General features: G+C 37.8%; 1 long non-coding RNA gene and 2 pseudogenes across 1 annotated transcript; all 3 read left to right on the top strand.

The window, feature by feature from the left end:
* The first annotated feature begins 11,517 nt into the window (after nt 1-11,517).
* Nucleotides 11,518-12,407, top strand: LOC142368684 (carbohydrate sulfotransferase 12-like; annotated as a pseudogene).
* Nucleotides 12,408-13,300: 893 nt separating this feature from the next.
* Nucleotides 13,301-14,185, top strand: LOC142369233 (uncharacterized). Its single transcript, XR_012767550.1, has 3 exons — nt 13,301-13,370; nt 13,519-13,572; nt 13,694-14,185. It is a non-coding gene; the product is annotated as an uncharacterized LOC142369233 (long non-coding RNA).
* A 958-nt stretch (nt 14,186-15,143) lies between these two features.
* Nucleotides 15,144-21,563, top strand: LOC142368683 (carbohydrate sulfotransferase 12-like; annotated as a pseudogene).
* Nucleotides 21,564-21,663: the final 100 nt, after the last annotated feature.

Here is a 21,663-nt window from a genome sequence, read left to right as displayed (position 1 = left end):
CATGCCTCCTTAATTCAGCCCCACAATATGAGGATCAAACTCTGAAAATTCTACCAAAAAAAATGAAGGTAATACATTTGTTGATTTGTGTGCTTCCAATATAGATTGTCCCATCTTCTGTCCTCATATGGGCGTTGTCAAAATGCATTTCTTTGTGGCGCTAAACCAAAATACGAGGATTCCAAAGTTGAAAACTCAAAACTAGGTTGGTAGTACACACATAAAACTTCAAGGCGAGACAGACCAATCTCTAGTCCAGCATATTTTTTATGGCACTGAAAGCAGCATCAAGATTAATTATACATATCAATTCAGCAGAAGGTTGGTATGTTTGTTGATATTGTTGAAATAATATGTTGTCCAAATGAAATGGACATAGAAGCAATCTGTTCAGACCCCTCAGTGCAGTCCATAGTAGAGTAGCGGCCCTACAAGCTGCAGGATGGACATATGTCACACATCAGTTGTTCTGTATCACGCTCAAGTCTCTTATTTGAGCAGCCACAAAATAGAGAAGGGGTGGGAGGTTGGATGGAGCATTTATGTCCAAATGATTTACCATGTTCACACAACAACGTTTTCTGCCCAGTTTTTATATCAAAGATAATAATAATGATAAGTTGCTACGGGACCAACACTGACACCAGCATATCAGTGTTGCTAAAGTTTTGAAAGAGGCTCGCTGTGAAGTCAGGACACCTATGTAGCAAAACAACAGGGATGTCAATTTCTCCACATTATTATCACATGAGAAATCCAAAGCTCGACAAATGTGCTACACCGAGTTCCAGTTGCCACTTTGCTATGTCAGCAGTCGCCTGTTAATTTGTGGTGATATAGGGACATGAAACTTTTGTGTGCAAGTAAAATTATAAAAGTATACAAACTGTACGAGTAAGCAAGAAATGACCTCAAGATTTGGTATTAACGGTGTATGGGATTATAAATGTAGCTACTTTCAAATGCAAAGTAGCTACACATGTAACTCGTACAAAGGTTGATGTCAGCCCAAACTGTTTATTTGTCTTGTTCCTCATTTCTGTGCCCACACATGATGTTTATTTATCCACTGAAATGCAATTCAAGCAGGTTTCATAGGGATATTTTTCTGTTTCTGTTCTCAGAGTAAACAGTTACTGAAAGGTTGATCCTAAAGACGACATTTTACCTGGCAGACACAGTTATGCTATTTCCAAGCAGGCTGCTATATTCAGCTCCTGAGCATATCAGTGTCAGTTTAGCTGACTAAATCCCAATACATCTGGATTACAAAAAAAGGCCTTTGCCGTTGTTTTAGCTGTATTTACATGTGATATCGAAAATGCTGCTCCATTTATGTACAGATGAGACGGATGTGCTAGTAGGGGGGGAACTAAATCTGACAGGGCAGCACTGAAAAATCTGTTCTGGAACATACTGGAAGCAGAAAAGTTTTGCTGAAAAAGTTGTTAGATTTGTCCCTATTTACATTCCTGGAAAAAGAGTTGTTAAAGTTTGCAATCAGTGCAAAGAGTTGTCAAGTTGGCCACAGAAAGGATGTGAGCTGATGTCACCCAAATTCCACAGAGTCACAAGAACTGTTATAATACTATGCTGTTGGCAAGATGAGCATCAAATGGGATTTTGCCTCTTTTTCAACCAAGTTGAATATACATTCATATCTCATGAAAGAATAAATTTTAAGTATAAGTTAAGTTTGAGGCAAATTATCCATTCGGCTAATTAGCCGTCCATACCCTGACCTTAGACTTGTGCAGTTCAAACCTAAGATATCTTCACTACTTGCTTTCTGTCACAGTATTACAGTTCAAATATAACCATGGAAATTTACACAATTGTCACACACAAGGAGGTCTGCTTTCATTTCTCAGAATGTGCTTACAGTAAACTGTGTTGGTATATTCCAGTAAAACGAAATTGGTAAATATGACTTCTGAGAAGTGAAAGCAAAACTGAAGTATCAGCGTCATTTGCAGACCGGACCTTCATGTTATCTAATAAATCTAGAGACGCACTCTAAAAGACAGGTACACACTCGCATAGATAAGTTGTGCCATTGGGAGGGTGAGTCTAGGAATATATAAAGCATTTTGTTGTGTGTCATTTCATCATTGAATCGAATTGAAAATACTTTATTTATCCCTTGCAGGAAATTCTTTCACCACAGCGCTCCAGTGCACAAATTACAAGATTATCTTTCTGTCTCCAGTTCAAGGTATGATAAAGAATTTTGTGGACTTTAAGTTTTATTTATGTTACTCAACCTCAGCCTCACTTCCTATACAACTCTATGTATACCCGTCATGTTGTATTATTTAAGCTTACAGGCTTATTCAGAGCAGTGATGGCAGCAACAGCCTCACACAGAAGAAGAGCAACAGTTGGTCTCAGCAGGACCAAAGGGCTCTTTATGATATTCACTCTGCTTAATCTGGCCTGTGCTGTGAGTTCACTGATAGACGAGGACCAGCAGGTAAAGATTTCCTTATTTGCAATAATCAAACCATTGTACTTTCAAATGGCAAACGTGTGAAATTGTGATGACTTTTGACTTTTCTTCATTTGTAATCGAGCACTCAGTTGTTATGTATCATGTTTTCAGAAAGAGCTGAAAGAAAACATTCAGAAGTTACAACTAGAAGCAGTGAGAAAAAGGGTGAGTGAAGAAAGTGTTTTTTTTACTATTTCAATTTAAAAAGAAAGAGCAATAAACAATCATTTATTTATTAAGTTTTTTGTTTGTTTGTTTGTTTTTCAGGCTGACAACATGTTAGATAGTATCTTCATTTCAGATTTAATGGAGGAAGCTGTACACTTAATGGACTATTCAACTGAAACCCTCAAGCGAGCAATACCAGATTTTCCTCCAGTACTGTCACTCATGGGGGACCTGAAGACCTTCCTGGAAGCATGCAAGGTTTATACAGATAAAGAACTGGAAAAAAAGGCTGCAAAACTCAAGGACAACGAGGAGAAACTTAAACAAGTGGAGAAGCTGATATCAAACCTTGCAGGACAGAAAGCTGATTTGTAAGCAGCTTGTTAGATTCTCTGAAATTAAATTCAATGTCAACATAAAGCTACTCTTTCTCTACAAAAAGCTTTATTTTTCATAAAATTTCTTTCTCATCTTCAAATTTGACGACCACAATAAATATCGTAGAGACTCCTTTTTTTCTTTGATATTCTTTATATATGTGTGTGTGTGTGTGGATGTATATATATATATATGTATGTATGTACATTTTCCAAATGTTGAAATGTATGTATATATGTGTATATTGTTTGAAAATAAAATCAATAACAAATTGCTGACTTGTCATTAAAAAAAGATTCTGACTTTTATTTATCATATGACTTAACTTACTGGCAAGTAAGTCAAAGAAATAGTTTATTTTATGAGAATAAATAAACTTTCCAAATGCACTGTAAAAAACATCTTTGAAGCAACTTTTTGTTCAGTTTTGAATTATGGTGACATTTCATATGCTTTAGCTTGAACTCACTCTGCATTAAGTTCTGTTACTGGTTTCAGTTGTATTACTCATCACTGTGTTATGCCAAAGTTGTTTGGCCCTTGTATCATCTTCTGTCCTCATATGGGTACACAACTAATTAAAATGATCTACAGCAACAGGGTCTCAATCACGTAACTTTGAGGTCAATTGTGATGAATGCATTTTGTAGTTAGACTTGAAAATTTCAATCCAACATCTAATTATAACTCGCCTATAGTCTTCCTGCCTTCTTTGTAGGTATATTGCTGCATTTTCTGGCATACTCTAAATTTTCAACTTTGACAAAAGAAGTTAATGATCATCAGATTCTTGAAATGATGCATGGTCAAAATGCATTCACAGCTCTTGTGATTCTGTGCCCAAATGCCACAGAATCACAAGAGCTGTTATAATACTATGCTATTGGCCAGATGAGCATCAAATGGGATTTTGCCTCTTTTTCAACCAAGTTGAAACCAGGTTCCAAGTTCATATCTCATAAAAGAAGAAATGTTCTCATACGGCTTTAAATATGATGTACAAGTTAAGTTTGAGGCAAATGATCCATTTCGGCCAATTAGCCGTCCATACCCTGACCTTAGACTTGTGCAGTTTAAAACTAAGATATCTACACTATTTGCTTTTCTGTCACAGTATTACAGTTCAAATAAAATCATGTAAATTTACAAAACTGTCACCAGTGATGGGCAGTAACGCATTAGAAGTAACACATTACTGTAATCCGATTATTTTTTTCAAGTAACGAGTGGAGTAAGGGATTACAATTTCAAAAACAGTAATTGGATTACTGTTACTTTCCCGCAAGCAGGCTGCGTTACTGTGTTACTTAACCGTGGTTTGTTTGTGAGTGTCTCATGACAATCACGTATGATGGGTGCGACGTCAGTGCGTGTGTAGATCAACAGCAAGACCATGCAGCGTTTTGTTAGATCGATTCTTTCGATGGCAGCTCAAGAACAAGCCGGAGGAATCTCAAGTAAAATAAAGTGTTTATTGGAAGTCACTTGTCAAAGCATATCAGCGCTGGGCTCAGTGGAACAGAGCTCCCGCAGGAAATCCGTCAGACTGAGCCCCAATTTCCGGGTCTCATTTGCATTTATAGCCTCATAGGTTGGACTCACACTCGACCGAGTATGATTGGACATGAGTAGGTTCAACATGCTTCGTCATATTCTCTGGATCAGCCAAAGAATGTGTGTGTGAATCTGCCCTTGCTTTCCCAGGCTTTCCCAATTGTTTTGTCTTCCCATTCCTGCATGGAAAAGTACAGAGTACAGAGACTATTTCATTTATAACGTCTAAGAACAAAGCCAATTTTAACAGTTTGATGCTTAAAAGTACCGACATTACTTTGAGTTTGACTTAGTAATAAGTGACAAAAACATTAGTGTCTGCTGTACACTCTGCATTGGAAGAATTTTTTTTATCTACACCGAAAAATTCCACCTCAAATCTGAGAAAGTACCTAGCAAGCCGGCACAGGAATGTGAAACTCATTGAGAAACTCCCATTTCCCCCCACTGACATGACATGACCGCTGCGGCTATCACATCCAATTCCACCGGGCAAACCTCCGACGGCCCCTCTCCTGCTAAACAGGTGAAAACAGACTTAAGAGCGACAGGTGTTTTGAAAAAGAGAATGTTTTATTTGGTTCAATTCTATATGGTGGAATATGCAGGAAGAATAGAATTAGGCTGAAAGGTCTATTGCTTCATAGCGTACTCAGGTTGTGCATCATGTTTTTGAAAAGTAATTAAGTAAAGTAATTATTTAAGTAACTAATTACTTTTGAAAATAAGTAATCAGTAAAGTAACTTGATTACTTTCTTGGAGAAGTAATCAGTAACTAATTACTATTTCCAAGTAACTTGACCAACACTGACTGTCTCACACACAAGGAAGTTTGTTATCATTTCTCAGAATGTGCTTACAGTAAAATGTGTTGGTATATTCCAGTAAAACGAAATTGGTAAGTATGACTTCTGGTAAGTATGCCAAAGTTGGTTGGCCCTTGTAGGTTATGGGGCTTGACAGAGTACTGGGTTCTTTTTATGTGTAAAGCTCTTGTCGTTACATCAACGTTATCCTTTAATGCAGGCTCTAACCGGCTCAAACGACTGGTGCCAGCTTTTACTCAAACTGGTAAATCCAGTTTTTATTTATACGCATCTGCGAGGTGAAATGAGCTGCAGAAACATTTCAAGTTTTTAATTTTGTCCAATTTATCTCCGGCTGTTTTTGGTTTTAGTCGATTCATTTCTTCTACATTAACTAACTTGTCTCAAGCGTTTTATTGGTTTTATTTATCACGTTTTTCATGGTTTTTTTCAGAACATTTTTGTATTTTGCTTTCTTTTGCTTGTTTGTTTTTTTTCCTCAGCTACACTGTACATAAGACCTTCATTCCCTAATTAGCAAATTTATATAAATGAATATAAACTTAAACAAATGTATAAAGCCTAGATTTATAAACTTGGTATCATCTCTGCAGAGGCACTTCCAGTCTGGGCAGATTCTGTTGCCTTAAACAAAGACAATCTTGACTCATCTTGCTGTATGTAGGAAAATGTGTGTTAACGTGAAATCTTTTAAAATCTTGGGGTTTGAAAGATATTATTCTATAATCTATATCTTTTACCCCTTTTTTTCACAAAAATGATGATGGCTCTAATAATTGGATTCAGCCTTATATACTGTACCTTTTTGTTAGCCCAAAATATGTCCTTGAATGAAATTACAAATTTCTTTGTCTTCAAAGATGTTTCATTGTTGTCCGAAACTGTCCGATCTTGATTAGATTAGATGGATTGAGGAATGGAACGCTGCTTGTTACTTTCTGTTGTGTTTTATGTCACAAAACAGAGTGTAAGGTAATGTGATAATGAAAGTGAAAAAGAAGAAGCTGGCACAGCTGAGAGCCAACATACAACAAATATTGTAAGGAGTATATAAGGCGTTTGCGCTGGGTCGTCTCAACATTATCTTCGTCATCACCATAGAGCAGCTACTCTTTCACCCTTTCAAGCATAAAATCCTTTGATCTTACTACATTTACTGTAAATATTAGTTTCCATTTTTTTTTTTTCTTGAATTATCAGTTTTTTTCCATTTAAGCAGTGATGGCAGAGGCAGCCTCATCGCGACGCAGAGGAGTGGTTAATGTCAGAGCCATCAAAGGCCTGTTCCTCATCCTCTCTCTGCTGTGTCTGGTTCAAGTCTCAAGTTCACTGGTAGACAGCGACCATCTGGTAAATTAACTCTTCATTGACATGGTGTCGTTTCTACTCAGTATGGAGTTTTACATGTTTTTCAAATCATTCAATTCCGTTTTTGTAACTCGCCATGATCTAACTGGAGGGCAGTTTTTAACATGCAATAGCTGAGCAGCCGTCATACTCATGTGCTCTTTCTGGAACATTTCAGGATATACTACAGGATTACTTTCAGAAAGGGAAAGTAAATGCTGCTATAAAGAAGGTAGGTCAGTGAGTCTCCTTGTTGCTTACATGTTGGCTCAGAGGGTCTGTATGTATGTGGGGATACATTTTTAAAGGCATGAAATCACAGCCTGCATTTCATCATATTTAATGATGGGATACATTGCATGCTAATACAATGCAATTCGTGACTGTGCAAGACTGCAATGTATTAAGCATAATGTACAAGGATAAATTCAATTTTGGAAGTATGTAATTGATAAAAAAAAAATTGTCTTCCAGGCAGAGCATGAGTATCAACTTAGTGTTGAATCAAAGGATTTTAATGAGGAAATGGAAAAGCTTTATCCTGTTTTGTTGCTACTGAAAGATGCAACCAGCCACTCTCTTCTACATAAAGACCTGATGAGTATCATTGACAATTTTTTACACCAAAAGAAGCAAGACCTTGCTGCATATCGAGGGGCAACAGAAGAGGAACTGGAAGAGATTTGGACGTTCATAGAAGTCCTAGATGCACTCCACAGTGAGCTTTAACAGTTTTGGTGTCTCTTTTGATTTGTGTGACTGCATTGTGTAAGGCAGAATGGGAAATTTGTTTTACAACGGGCTTTTGGGTGAAATAAGGAAAAATCATACATGATATTGTTATATTATATATAAATGTTGGTGTGGTGTTCGGACAGTGTGTCTAAGGATTTAGCTATTTTTGCTCGACAATTATTTTTTCATAAATCAAGTGTGCAATTATAAAGATCAATATAAAATTAAGTGATATCATGATGAGCTGTGACAGTTTCTGTGTCTTTGTTGATTGTATTGTGTTGTGTATCTGCCCACTGTGAGAAGTAATCTCCATTTTTCATGCAATTCTGGATATATAAAAATAAAAAAGTAAAAGTGCAAGACCAATTTAATGTTTGCTTAGACAAAACACACTAAACAGAATGGTAGGTGTTTATAGATAGTACTTTGAAATGAATATCCTCCCACCCAGCACCTAATTTGAAAAGAACTTCTCATCTACATTCTAGAACTTAGAGTAAAAGCTATTACTGGTACTACAAGTTTAATTTAAGACAGTAATGTGTTGCTGTTCTCAACCAATAATTCTTTGATCTGTTAATCTTTTGTGTAATATAAATAAAAACAAAAAATCAGTCTGAAATTAAGCTCAAATAAAAGCAATGATTATAGTTTTTTGTGTAATGTCTTCTTATTTTGTAGCTCTATGACATTAAATAAAACTTTTTATGCAACTTGTATGTCCTCTGAACGTATATATTCTCTGTTGATCTCATATTGTGCATATAATGCAATTTATTGAGACTTTTATTTATTTTGTTCTCAACCAAATATGATTTTTTTTTAAAGAGCTTTTTCAACACTGGTATAGAAGCTGTGTTGCTTGAGCTATTTTCCCCTCATACCTCTGACACTTTTAAACATATGTTATGATCCGTTACCAAGCCAACAGATGAGTTGTTTACAAAAGCTCAAAGTTGATTGAGGTCTCCAACTGCTGCCTGGAAAAATATCCCAAATCCCCAGTGGGATGAAGAGGAAATTTAATGGATGTGGGACAGGAGGTGGAGGAATTTTAAACCATGTCTTCCTTTGGGTCTCATGTGTAATGTGAGAATGCTAGTAAATTAAATGGACAAGGTTGGAGCCTTCATGAGGACACAGCTCCATACTCCATAGCAACAGAAAGCGTACCTCACACAGTGTGAGTCACACTTTAACTACTACATTCCTGTAAAGTGCACCTGTAAAGAACCATTTATCTGATCATTAAAGTGAAGGCAGCTAACACAGGTGAGTTGTAAAATTAAATAAGTTGCCACAGGAGTAAACCTGAGTACATCCGTGTTGGGAAATAGGCCTGCTGTAAAATCAGAACTAGACTCTGTCAAGCCCTATAACCTAAAAGGGCCAACCAACTTTGGCATACTTACCAGAAGTCATACTTACCAATTTCGTTTTACTGGAATATACCAACACATTTTACTGTAAGCACATTCTGAGAAATGATAACAAACTTCCTTGTGTGTGAGACAGTCAGTGTTGGTCAAGTTACTTGGAAATAGTAATTAGTTACTGATTACTTCTCCAAGAAAGTAATCAACACAGCACCAGCTTTCCTGCCTCAAGTTCCAGATCAATTTCAATGTACACCTGTGCATTTAATGTGGGAGAAATGACTACCATCTTCCCATAAATGTTACCTGACATGAACCTGATAGCATCAGTAAGTATATAAACTTTCGTTTCTCTTCTGACAGCTCTTCAACTCTTCAGGTATTTTATCAGTCAGGAGATCTCTGGTTCATAACATGTACCCAATGCACGAAATGACGTTTACACATACCTCAAAGTGAAACTGTTTCTCTGAAACTCAAACCATATAAAGTCCTGACACAAAAAGGAGGAGCACTAATATCAAGAAACACATGCACCCCCATGGGAGGTGCCTCCATAAGTGTATTAAAGCACATCTTGGTGTCTCATCTCTTCACTTTTTTCTACTGATAACCTCACATCACAGGTAAATACAGAATATTTTACACACATTTGAATATTCTATTTTACGAATTAAGACTTGAATGTTCAGCAGCATATTGAGGATTTTCCTCTCTCTACTTTTGATTCAGAACATGGCAGCAGCAGCCTGGATCAGAAGCGAAGGAGTAGCTGGTGTCAGAACCACCAAAGGCCTATTTTTCATTTTCACTCTGCTGAGTCTCGTCTGGTTCGCAAGTTCCTTTCTTGACAAGGACCAGCTGGTAAACTAAATGCTGTTTAACCTTGATTACATACAAAGTACTCATCGTAAAAAAAATTTTTTCTTGTGTGATGTTTTAATATGCATTATATTAGCTATTTATGCCCATAAATGAAACAACATGTTGATTCTCATTGTGGATTTACAGACTAAGCTCAAAGAAACTCATCAGAAACTGAAGCATGACCTGGAGAGACTGAAGGTCAGTGTAAATATTGCTCATGTGCACAGAAAGCATCGTCTCTGATTACTTTCTAGTGATGGAGTAAGTCAGAAAGTGTCTTTGAAAATGTCAAATCGTTTTTTTTTATCTTTTCTCATCAGGATGAGCACATGCCAAAAATGGCTACGCATTTAGACCATTTGACTGAATCTACGAACCTCCTAGACTCAATGATAGCACTGGTGAAGAATTATGAGAATGATTTTCCTGATGACTTCCCCTCAATGAGCTCTCTTCTGGAGAAGGCAAAGGTCACGTTGGAGAAAACCGAGATTTACCTTGACAAGAAGAATGACAATTTCCGTGTAAAACTAGATGACATGGAAGGAAAAATGAAGGAAATTGAGAAATTGATCAATTTCCTAGAAGAGCAGCAAGCTGAATTGTGACTTGCCTAAACTTGTCTTTCATGCTGCATTTCTGTACTGAAATCTTTTAATGAAAAAATATGCATTTAATGTATAATACTGCTGAATTCAGAAAATAGGAAACTATGAGTGAAAATGAACAAATGTAATGATTGTTTTTAGTTCTCTCAGGGTGATTAGAGGGTGTTTTCCTTTTGTAGTATTTTCACATGTATGATTATTAAAGAAAAAATAAGATAAAGTTAAATTGATCTAAATAGCATTTTTACTTGTGCCGCTCAATCTAAATCAGAAAAAGGTATCACTGAAATACAGCCAATCTATCCCTGAAAAACGAGTGATATTGATCAGAGTTCATTGCGTGTGGTGGACCCAAAAACTCAGTCAAAGGAAACCATGAAGTTTAAACACAGCAAGCGGTGATTAACAAAGTGGATACATGTGAGTTATCAGGAACAGGGAACAGGTGGCAACATGGTGATCTGAGGACAAGATATGGGTAACTGAGGACATCTAGTGATAATGGGAGGTAACAGCAGAGAGAACTTCCCTTAGACCAACTACACACCAGGCAAGAATTCAGAACAGACAATCTCACAGAATACACAAGATATAAATGTCTAACAAAATAGAACAAGAACAACATTTATGACAATATAGAATATGAACATTAGGCAAACACTAAGTAAACACAGGAGTTAAATTAGATCTAACTAAAATAGAAGATGTTAATAGAAAATGACCTCATTTAAAGAAACCAAAAGACAAAACCCTTTATCCCATTCCCCAATTTGCACACACTGGACAATGTTGTTTGTGTCTTAGTCCCTCCCATCAGAGATGTAAGATTTTGGGATATCTGAAAACTTTCATTGGAAAAAGACCCAAGAAAAGATTTCTAATTCCCCTCCTGAAACATTTGACAATATTCTGACTTGGGACTCAATAGCCAGGCATGTAAAAATGCCAAAAACTAGTCACCTCATATAATTATTATCACCAATTGTTTTTTTAACCTTCTGCAAAACAAACATGCTCTGATACCCATTAAAAAATAGGACTTTTCCCAGCGACTGGAGAAATGGTGGCACTATCAGATTTTCTGGGTCCATCCAGATAATGGAAGAAAGTAAAGTTTTCAGACAATTTCTTAATCTTACCAATTTAATGCAGTGTTATCACAATGGCAGTGTGGAGCACTCACAGACTCACTCAAACACATGAAATTAACACAACAAAACATAACTAATGTTACTTTGCACTCTTTTCTCTCGCTAAACTATAATGAATTAAATTGTCTTTCATTTCTTGTTGTGCTTTCTTTGGCCTGTATTGTCCTCTCCATTTAATGTATTGCAATAAATACTAATATTATTTACAGAATTATCTGGCATGCCTTCTCTGGGAGCAGTTAGATAGAGAGATAAATACTTTATTCATCCCAATTTGGGAGCTGAAGAACTACACCAAGTTCCTGTTTGTCCGGGAACCGTTTGTACGTCTCATCTCGGCTTTCCGCGAAAAGTTCCACTACAAAGTAGAATACGAGCAGTTCTATCATTCATATGGCAAATATATGCTGAAACTCTATGGCAACCAGCCTCATCCACCAAACACAATGCTTGAAGCTTTCCAACTTTGTTAAGTTCCTTGGGGACCCACGGACGGAGAAGAAGGGGCTTTTTGACCCTCACTGGAAGCAGATGAACCGCCTGTGTCAGTCTTGTCTCATAGAGTAAGGACATTTTTTGTAAAAAGGTAGACATAGACAAGGATATCAATAATGAAGTCAAAGTTTAGATGAAACTGTTGTTTCTCCTCTTTTTTCTCAGGTATGATTTTATTGGTCATCAGGAGACCCTTGATGAGGACGCTCAAGAGCTGCTGAAGATGTTTAAGGTGGAGAATGACCTTAAGTTTCCTCCTTCCAAAGTCGATGTGACAACCTATGACTACATCAAGGATTGGTTCAAAGCAGTGCCCCTGGAGGACAGAAGGAAGCTGTACAATGTCTATGAGAGGGACTTCAGACTTTTTGGCTATGAAAGGCCAGATGAATTACTTGATGGTTGAGTTGCACATTCTTCTTCAGATAGTCTTTATTATACCTGGGAGGGATTCATGGAAATCCAAAAAGTACAAATATAGATATTGAAATTAAATTTAATTCAATTTAATTTTTGTCTTCTACAGTTTGATTTACCATCTTGTAACATCGTTATTCTGATTTGAGTTATTTTCAAGTACATACAAGAGACACGTTGATTTATGGGATTGTTTTGCATGATCTAAACGTATGTAATTGCAAGAAATGAGTTTCTTGGATTTTATTTCAGTATTTTATGAGCAAACTGCCAGATTGATTTTAAGACAAGTAAAATTAAAATTTACTGTCTGCACTGGCAGAGAAATTAGCTTGTTTTGACGGAATTTTTGTTTTGAAGACATGTAAGCTGTAGCACTCTAGAATAATTAGAATTCTTTGCAAGAAGCCTTAAGGAAACTTTGCAGATTCCCAAACTACACCAACAGGCTCCCTTTCGTGCAGAGAAGCAGCAAATCTACTTCGACTCTCATAACAAACAACATTCCCAAAAGTGGAATCATGCAAGATGAGTCAATTAGTGACTTTAAAAAGGGTGCAGTGCCTGTCATCAGTGATCAGAAGTGACAGGTGCACATACTCAGAGTAAAGCAGGTTGGGTTGAAGCACATAATCATTCCTGAGTAACCGAAAAGTACAGAGCAACATTATGAAAGTCAGTTGTCTGACTTTGCTGGTACCCCCAGATTCCTGAAGCATCCAGACCAGATTCCCAAACCACCCTGACTGCCTCTGTTTGATGCCAAGGAGCAGAAAATCTAATTCAACTCTCATACTCTCATAACAAAAGTAACACACAAAATTCCCAAAAGTGAAGACATGCAAGAAAGGTCACACAGTGATGTTAGAAAGGGTTCAACCAGCTATTTTTCATTTTCTCTCTGCTGAGTCTCGTCTGGTTCGCAAGTTCCTTTCTTGACAAGGACCAGCTGGTAAACTAAATGCTGTTTAACCTTGATTACATACAAAGTACTCATCGTAAAAAAAAAAATTTTCTTTTGTGATGTTTTAATATGCATTATATTAGCTATTTATGCCCATAAATGAAACAACATGTTGATTCTCATTGTGGATTTACAGACTAAGCTCAAAGAAACTCATCAGAAACTGAAGCGTGACCTGGAGAGACTGAAGGTCAGTGTAAATATTGCTCATGTGCACAGAAAGCATCGTCTCTGATTACTTTCTAGTGATGGAGTAAGTCAGAAAGCGTCTTTGAAAATGTCAAATCGTTTTTTTTATCTTTTCTCATCAGGATGAGCACATGCTAAAAATGGCTACGCATTTAGACCATTTGACTGAATCTACGAACCTCCTAGACTCAATGATAGCACTGGTGAAGAATTATGAGAATGATTTTCCTGATGACTTCCCCTCAATGAGCTCTCTTCTGGAGAAGGCAAAGGTCACGTTGGAGAAAACCAAGATTTACTTTGACAAGAAGAATGACAATTTCCGTGTAAAACTAGATGACATGGAAGGAAAAATGAAGAAAATTGAGAAATTGATCAATTTCCTAGAAGAGCAGCAAGCTGAATTGTGACTTGCCTAAACTTGTCTTTCATGCTGCATTTGTGTACTGAAATCTTTTAATGAAAAAATATGCATTTAATGTATAATACTGCTGAATTCAGAAAATAGGAAACTATGAGTGAAAATGAACAAATGTAATGATTGTTTTTAGTTCTCTCAGGGTGATTAGAGGATGTTTTCCTTTTTTAGTATTTTCACATGTATGATTATTAAAGAAAAAGTAAGATAAAGTTAAATTGATCTAAATAGCATTTTTATTTGTGCTGCTCAATCTAAATCAGAAAAAGTATCACTGAAATACAGCCAATCTATCCCTGAAAAATGAGTGATATTGATCAGAGTTCATTGCGTGTGGTGGACCCAAAAACTCAGTCAAAGGAAACCATGAAGTTTAAACACAGGAAGCGGTGATTAACAAAGTGGATACATGTGAGTTATCAGGAACAGGGAACAGGTGGCAACATGGTGATCTGAGGACAAGATATGGGTAACTGAGGACATCTAGTGATAATGGGAGGTAACAGCAGAGAGAACTTCACTTAGACCAACTACACACCAGGCAAGAATTCAGAACAGACAGTCTCACAGAATACACAAGATATAAATGTCTAACAAAATAGAACAAGAACAACATTTATGACAATATAGAATATGAACATTAGGCAAACACTAAGTAAACACAAGAGTTAAATTAGATCTAACTAAAATAGAAGATGTTAATAGAAAATGACCTCATTTAAAGAAACCAAAAGACAAAACCCTTTATCCCATTCCCCAATTTGCACACACTGGACAATGTTGTTTGTGTCTTAGTCCCTCCCATCAGAGATGTAAGATTTTAGGATATCTGAAAACTTTCATTGGAAAAAGACCCAAGAAAAGATTTCTAATTCCCCTCCTGAAACATTTGACAATATTCTGACTTGGGACTCAATAGCCAGGCATGTAAAAATGCCAAAAACTAGTCACCTCATATAATTATTATCACCAATTGTTTTTTTTAACCTTCTGCAAAACAAACATGCTCTGATACCCATTAAAAAATAGGACTTTACCCAGCGACTGGAGAAATGGTGGCACTATCAGATTTTCTGGGTCCATCCAGATAATGGAAGAAAGTAAAGTTTTCAGACAATTTCTTAATCTTACCAATTTAATGCAGTGTTATCACAATGGCAGTGTGGAGCACTCACAGACTCACTCAAACACATGAAATTAACACAACAAAACATAACTAATGTTACTTTGCACTCTTTTCTCTCGCTAAACCATAATGAATTATATTGTCTTTCATTTCTTGTTGTGCTTTCTTTGGCCTGTATTGTCCTCTCCATTTAATGTATTGCAATAAATACTAATATTATTTACAGAATTATCTGGCATGCCTTCTCTGGGAGCAGTTAGATAGAGAGATAAATACTTTATTCATCCCAATTTGGGAGCTGAAGAACTACACCAAGTTCCTGTTTGTCCGGGACCCGTTTGTACGTCTCATCTCGGCTTTCCGCGACAAGTTCCACTACAAAGTAGAATACGAGCAGTTCTATCAGTCATATGGCAAATATATGCTGAAACTCTATGGCAACCAGCCTCATCCACCAAACACAATGCTTGAAGCTTTCCAACTTTGTTAAGTTCCTTGGGGACCCACGGACGGAGAAGAAGGGGCTTTTTGACCCTCACTGGAAGCAGATGAATCGCCTGTGTCAGTCTTGTCTCATAGAGTAAGGACATTTTTTGTAAAAAGGTAGACATAGACAAGGATATCAATAATGAAGTCAAAGTTTAGATGAAACTGTTGTTTCTCCTCTTTTTTCTCAGGTATGATTTTATTGGTCATCAGGAGACCCTTGATGAGGACGCTCAAGAGCTGCTGAAGATGTTTAAGGTGGAGAATGTAGCAGTCACAGTGCCGTGTGGATTAAGAGTTTTTCAAACTTTGACAAAACCAACATTCCTGTGGGGGATGTTTACGTATGTGGATATAAACCAGATCTTCATTTTCTTTCCACAAAGGAAAAAGAGACAGAAACTGCCTAATTTACAACACCCTTAAGAGCTTTTGGGGAGTCGAACTCACTCTTGGAAAAGTGGGAGACTTACTATCTTATCTTCACCATGAATCGAATTGACATTTTAACACCCTCTCCCACCAGAGAAAGAGACCAGATGGCTATACATACGAACTGAGAAGACTCACTTTTAGTCAAATCTTAAACTATATTAAATGTGTTTGATAACCGTGTACAATTTCTTTCAGGTTTCCAGCTTGATCACAAGACGCATATAGAGACAATTTGTACGATTCTGGCTTAAATATTGACAAAGAACTGATTTTGGTGGAAAATGCCCAACCTGCCTGATGGAACCACATTGCCCCCTAGTGGTCTGCAGTGTGATTAGTTGAACATTTAAATACCAAAGGACTCAGTAAAATGGATATGGAATGGACAATATATGCAGCTAGTAACTTCTAACGATGTCCCTTCGGTATCTATTTGGTATTTGTTTAGTGTCCCCATTGTTAACACAGAAAATGAATATTCTATGGCTCACTATTCATATGTCACGATTTCATAGATATTCATCTGAATTTTGAAAGTCATAATCATCAATTACGTTGTGTGTTATTTTGATGTCTTTATATTACAAGTCTATGTTATATCTTTAATCTGCATATCTTAACAAGATGTGGTGTTTTCAGAATCACAGAGACAAATGTTCTATGAGATGGGAGTAATGGAGAAACACAGAGTTCTTTGTCTCATCCAGAAATCTCCCTAGCACAGATCACCTTACAGAGACATGCACACAGTTCAAGCATGTCATTGGCTGAAAAAGTAGTGTAAGCCCCGCCTCCGAGAGTCAAAACCCGGAACAGCGGAAAGCTCTTGCCCTCTTGCCTTCTTGCCTTCTTGTGCTCTGGATCTTGTTCCAGAAGGGCTCCAACCCAGAGTTTCAGAAGGAGATTTGAGCAGAAAACAGCTGCTCATAGACTTTTAGAGATGGTTTAAGCAGAAGAGAAGAGCTCGCCGGAGTTTAGGAGTTTTCCATAATCTCAGGAGAGAGCGGAAGGACGTGTGGATAACGATGCAGCGGACGACCGGAGGAGACCCTCCAGAACCCAGTGAGACCCCGGAGACGAGAAAGAAAGATCCGAACAAAGAAACAGATTGAAATACTCTGAAGATGCACGTTTTACGTGTTTGTGTTCGTCCCTCGCCATCCACGTCCTTCTACGTCGCACGTCCTAACCTCCGCTGTTTCACGCCATCATCACCTTTTCCTACCAAGAAAGCCAACTCCAAGCAAACTTTTATTAATCTTCTGTGAACTTAAGTTCACTTCATCAGAGAAAGCAGCAACGGACCAACTCTGACACAACGATGGATTTGATCATCCCACAGTAAAGCCCTCGACATCATCGTCCCCGTTTCCCTGTGAAGAGAAGCAACTGAGAAACTAAAAAGGTCAGCCACCACAGCCAGGAAGGCCCAGAGAGCGGAAGAGAAGTCCCCTCGGACCCCGCGTGGCCGCTACCATGGTCCGAACCGACTGAACAGAACTTCAGCACAGTAAGACCGACCCGTTTTCACCTTAAAGTGGGTTTGATGGATGATAAATTAATCCGAAATGTCAGTATTTAGATTCAAATAGTCAGCCAACCCAAACTATTTGAATACATCCAGTATCTCCCCATTCCCCATATTTTATTTTATATTCACTAAGTGTTTTATATAATCACCCATATTCAATGCATCTCCTGTTTGTTTAAAGGTTCATGTCTAAGATCATATCATTGTAATAAACAGCTCATATATCTATATATATGTTATAATTACAGATTGTGTCGTATGCTTTCTTTACGTAATGTCTGTCCAACCAAACGAGAACTTCACGAAAGTAGCGAGATATGAGACTGAATATTAATTGAATATTAATTCAACACCAGGATCGTAAGATTTCGAACAGTTTTCCAACCTGACTGTGACTTAAAACTAAGTCAAAACCTAGGTTGGTGGTGCCCCTGAATTCGAGGTAAGGTTTATTTGAGACTGTAAGAACATCTCATAAATCCTTATATTTAATAGGTATATAAATACCCGGTAACGCTACAAGAATGACCTTAAAGGGGAACTCCGGGGCATTTGAAGCGCGTTTCCATTGCTAGAGGTTGTCAAATACTAATAGTAGGACACAGAGAGGTGCAAATCTGCGCTCCCTGTGTGGAGATCGCGCTGTTCGCACAGCGTGTCATGCGAGGCTAATACGTGGTGGCTAAGGGGCAACTGCTAACCCTTCCACGTAAAACAACAACTTGCACACAGCAGAAACGTCACACCACTTTATAACCCATCCGACAATAAAGTCACAAGCCTTACCATCAAAACCATATGCATGGTTCTCACATTACTGGCATGGGGACGTTACAAAACAACTTTATAAACAGCATGTAACTCACTGGCTGGTTGTAGGCTCGCGCATGTGAAAGCCCAAAAGAGTCGATGGACGATAATCCCATATACAAAACAATTATATTCTCTAGAAAAACTGCGTTCAAGTATTTAAAACATTACAACAATATTACTGGGCATGTATTCCAGATTGGTGCAAGGCTGACCATCCACCCTCCCATCCCATCCAAGGTATCCTCATTCTGATCAAAGTTATCAATTGCTGCGTCAACAATTCCATGTTCCGCAACTCCGGTGAGGCCTGTTGGTATATAGACGCCTCGCTCTATCCTTGATATCTGGTCTGCTGCCACAGATGTGAGGAAATGCCGTACCTCTGTATAGGAGACACAGTGCCCCATTGCACTTAGTTCATCAATTAGAGTTTTACTTCCAAACTCATGATGAATCAAAATGGCGAGGCCGAGCGTGATTGGAGTCTGGATTTGACGGCTCTGCCCAATGAGATCATGACAGATTGCTATCACAGACAGATTGTCCTTACAACCTGGGTCGTCATCACATGTTTGGTATGCTTTGTGGGCACATGAATCAACACATCAGTTCACAAAATCATACAGGGTGTTTGGTACATACTTGCTACAGTGAGAGCGCGATAGATGATCACTGTTGACATATGATTTACTGTCATGTTCTACGTGCTCCATGCTTTTCCTCAATATTTCTGCAGCCCTGTGTAATATCTGACCTTCAGACAGACTTGTCTCTGGAATGGTTGTCTCATAATCTTCTGTTTGCATTTCAGTATCTTCTCGGAGTTGAGCAGCTTCCCTCAATGCACATCCCACAGTCAAAGTCTCTGAGCACACTAGATCTGACTTTCTTCAGTAAGCTTGATAAAGGCTTTGTCATAGACAGATGTTTTCTTTCCTGATTCATGTCGTCGTCTTGCTGCCATTATGTTTCTTTCAGAGACGTAGTGTCCAAGGCAGCTTTTGTGGTATTTTGCGTCATATGCAAAGAGATCTGGGTATGAAAGCATTCGAAGGTGTACGTCGTCATCAAGCCTTTCAGAAGCTGCGTGAAGGACCTTCTCTCTGGTACTCGCCCCTGTACCGGTTGAAATGGCTGTCAGAGGCTCTGGCCTAGTGCTGGCCTTGCCACAAATGAAACAATCATTCCGTATATCAAATGACGATGTAGCGCCCCTATCCAGCCTCCTTGGCACAGATGTGCATGTAGGCCTACTGTCAACATCTGCGACTTCATGTTTTTTTTTGTATTAATTGAGCAGTAGTTCGCTCTACATGATACATGGTATGACACTTTAATTTTCCCTGAAAGTATATCTTCTGTGTGTGGAGCGAGGTTTTTATGAACATCATCATCTCTCTGCAGAGCAAGAGAAAGTATGCGTTGGAGGCCCTCTATTGTGGGGTTTTGGACATAGGGATCTTTTTTCTTGCCCTTTTCAAAATGTTTCCCACAAATGATACAAAGATTCGGATCCAACATCCTCTATAATTCAATACACTAGTGCAAAGTAAAAAGAGAAAACAAATATACGTTTCAGTATTATCATTGTCTTAATACAATATTAATTTCATTGTACATGCACTATACCTTGAGCTAGCACAGATAGCTAAGTTAAACTCTAGCTAAGCTAAGCTAAAGGCTATTTAACAACTAAACTTGCAGTTAATTATAGTAATGTAGCTATTTAACTCATAAATTGTATTTATTGTAATGTCATGAATAATGATTTACCTGTCAGTGTAGATAGTGTTAGATAGTAGCCTAAGTCACTAAAGCACTTTGACCAACTGTTGAACTGAAGATCTCTGGTGTCTCCTGGGCGACTGGTGGAGTGGTGAGTTTGAAGATCAGAGAGCTGCAGGTATCACACACTTTAACAGCATGTACAAACCTACATTTTGCATTTTCTGCAGTCTAGTTTAATTCATAAATTGTATTTAGGCTATAAGCTATTGTAATGAATACAGTAGAGTAGAGATACTTTATTGATATGCTAGATATAGAAGATATTTTTAATATAAATATAGTTTCACTCTAATCTGAAATATATAATCTAAATATATAGTCTAAAGATATTTTCACTCTAATCTGATTCTTAATAAAATATGATCTAGAACATCACTTACCAATTACAAGTGTATTTGAAGTAATATACTGGAGTAGAAAGTATGAGCAATCCTCTCACCACTAAAGTGCATTGAAATAGGGGCTGCCTCTCCTTTTAGTTTTCTTTCATTGTGGACACTTCATTCATTTGGTGATATACCATCTTCAATCTTCACAATATATATACATATTTGGTATTGCTAGATTCAGCACAACCCCAGCTTTCAATCAAGATATCATATGTCTGCACTTGACACTCCCTGATAAAGCCATTTCAAAGTAAATGATGACATTCTGTATAGATAATTTTTTATCACTTTCCGCCTATTTTAGGTGTGTGATTATAGGCCTATATCTACTTCATACATCAAGATATCCACATCTAACCTTTTCTAGTACATATAGTGGACCCCTGGGGACAACCATGCCAACTGTCAAAGCTCTCAAAGCTTCCGTTAATTTTCTGCATGACTTTTTATGCCTTTACTCCTATACGGAGAGGTCACATTTTTGGTATTTTTTTTGTTTGGGGGTGCATATGAAAATGTGTCAATATTTCAGCCTTAGCAGTAAAATCATTTTGGCCAAGAATCAATTTCATGTATGGGAGACCTTTGAGATGAGGAAAAACATTGTTGGGTTTGGTTCTACCTCCGGTAGGGGTGTCTCGAAAACGAAGGCCCTTTTGGAGCCATTGTCACTAGCCTATTAGCAGTTGCCCCTTAGCCACCACGTATTAGCCTCGCATGACACGCTGTGCGAACAGCACGATCTCCACACAGGGAGCGCAGATTTGCACCTCTCTGTGTCCTACTATCAGTATTTGACAGCCTCTAGCAATGGAAACGCGCTTCAAATGCCCCGGAGTTCCCCTTTAAGTTTCCTCCTTCCAAAGTCGACGTGACAACCTATGACTACATCAAGGATTGGTTCAAAGCAGTGCCCCTGGAGGACAGAAGGAAGCTGTACAATGTCTATGAGAGGGACTTCAGACTTTTTGGCTATGAAAGGCCAGATGAATTACTTGATGGTTGAGTTGCACATTCTTCTTCAGATAGTCTTTATTATACCTGGGGGGATTCATGGAAATCCAAAAAGTACAAATATAGATATTGACATTAAATTTTATTTAATT

Source organism: Odontesthes bonariensis, chromosome 19 (genome assembly GCF_027942865.1).
Source record: "Odontesthes bonariensis isolate fOdoBon6 chromosome 19, fOdoBon6.hap1, whole genome shotgun sequence".
In the NCBI taxonomy this organism is placed as follows: Eukaryota; Metazoa; Chordata; class Actinopteri; order Atheriniformes; family Atherinopsidae; genus Odontesthes; species Odontesthes bonariensis.
The sequence above is the reverse complement of the archived record's forward strand: the minus strand, read 5'-3'. Positions and strand labels throughout refer to the sequence as shown.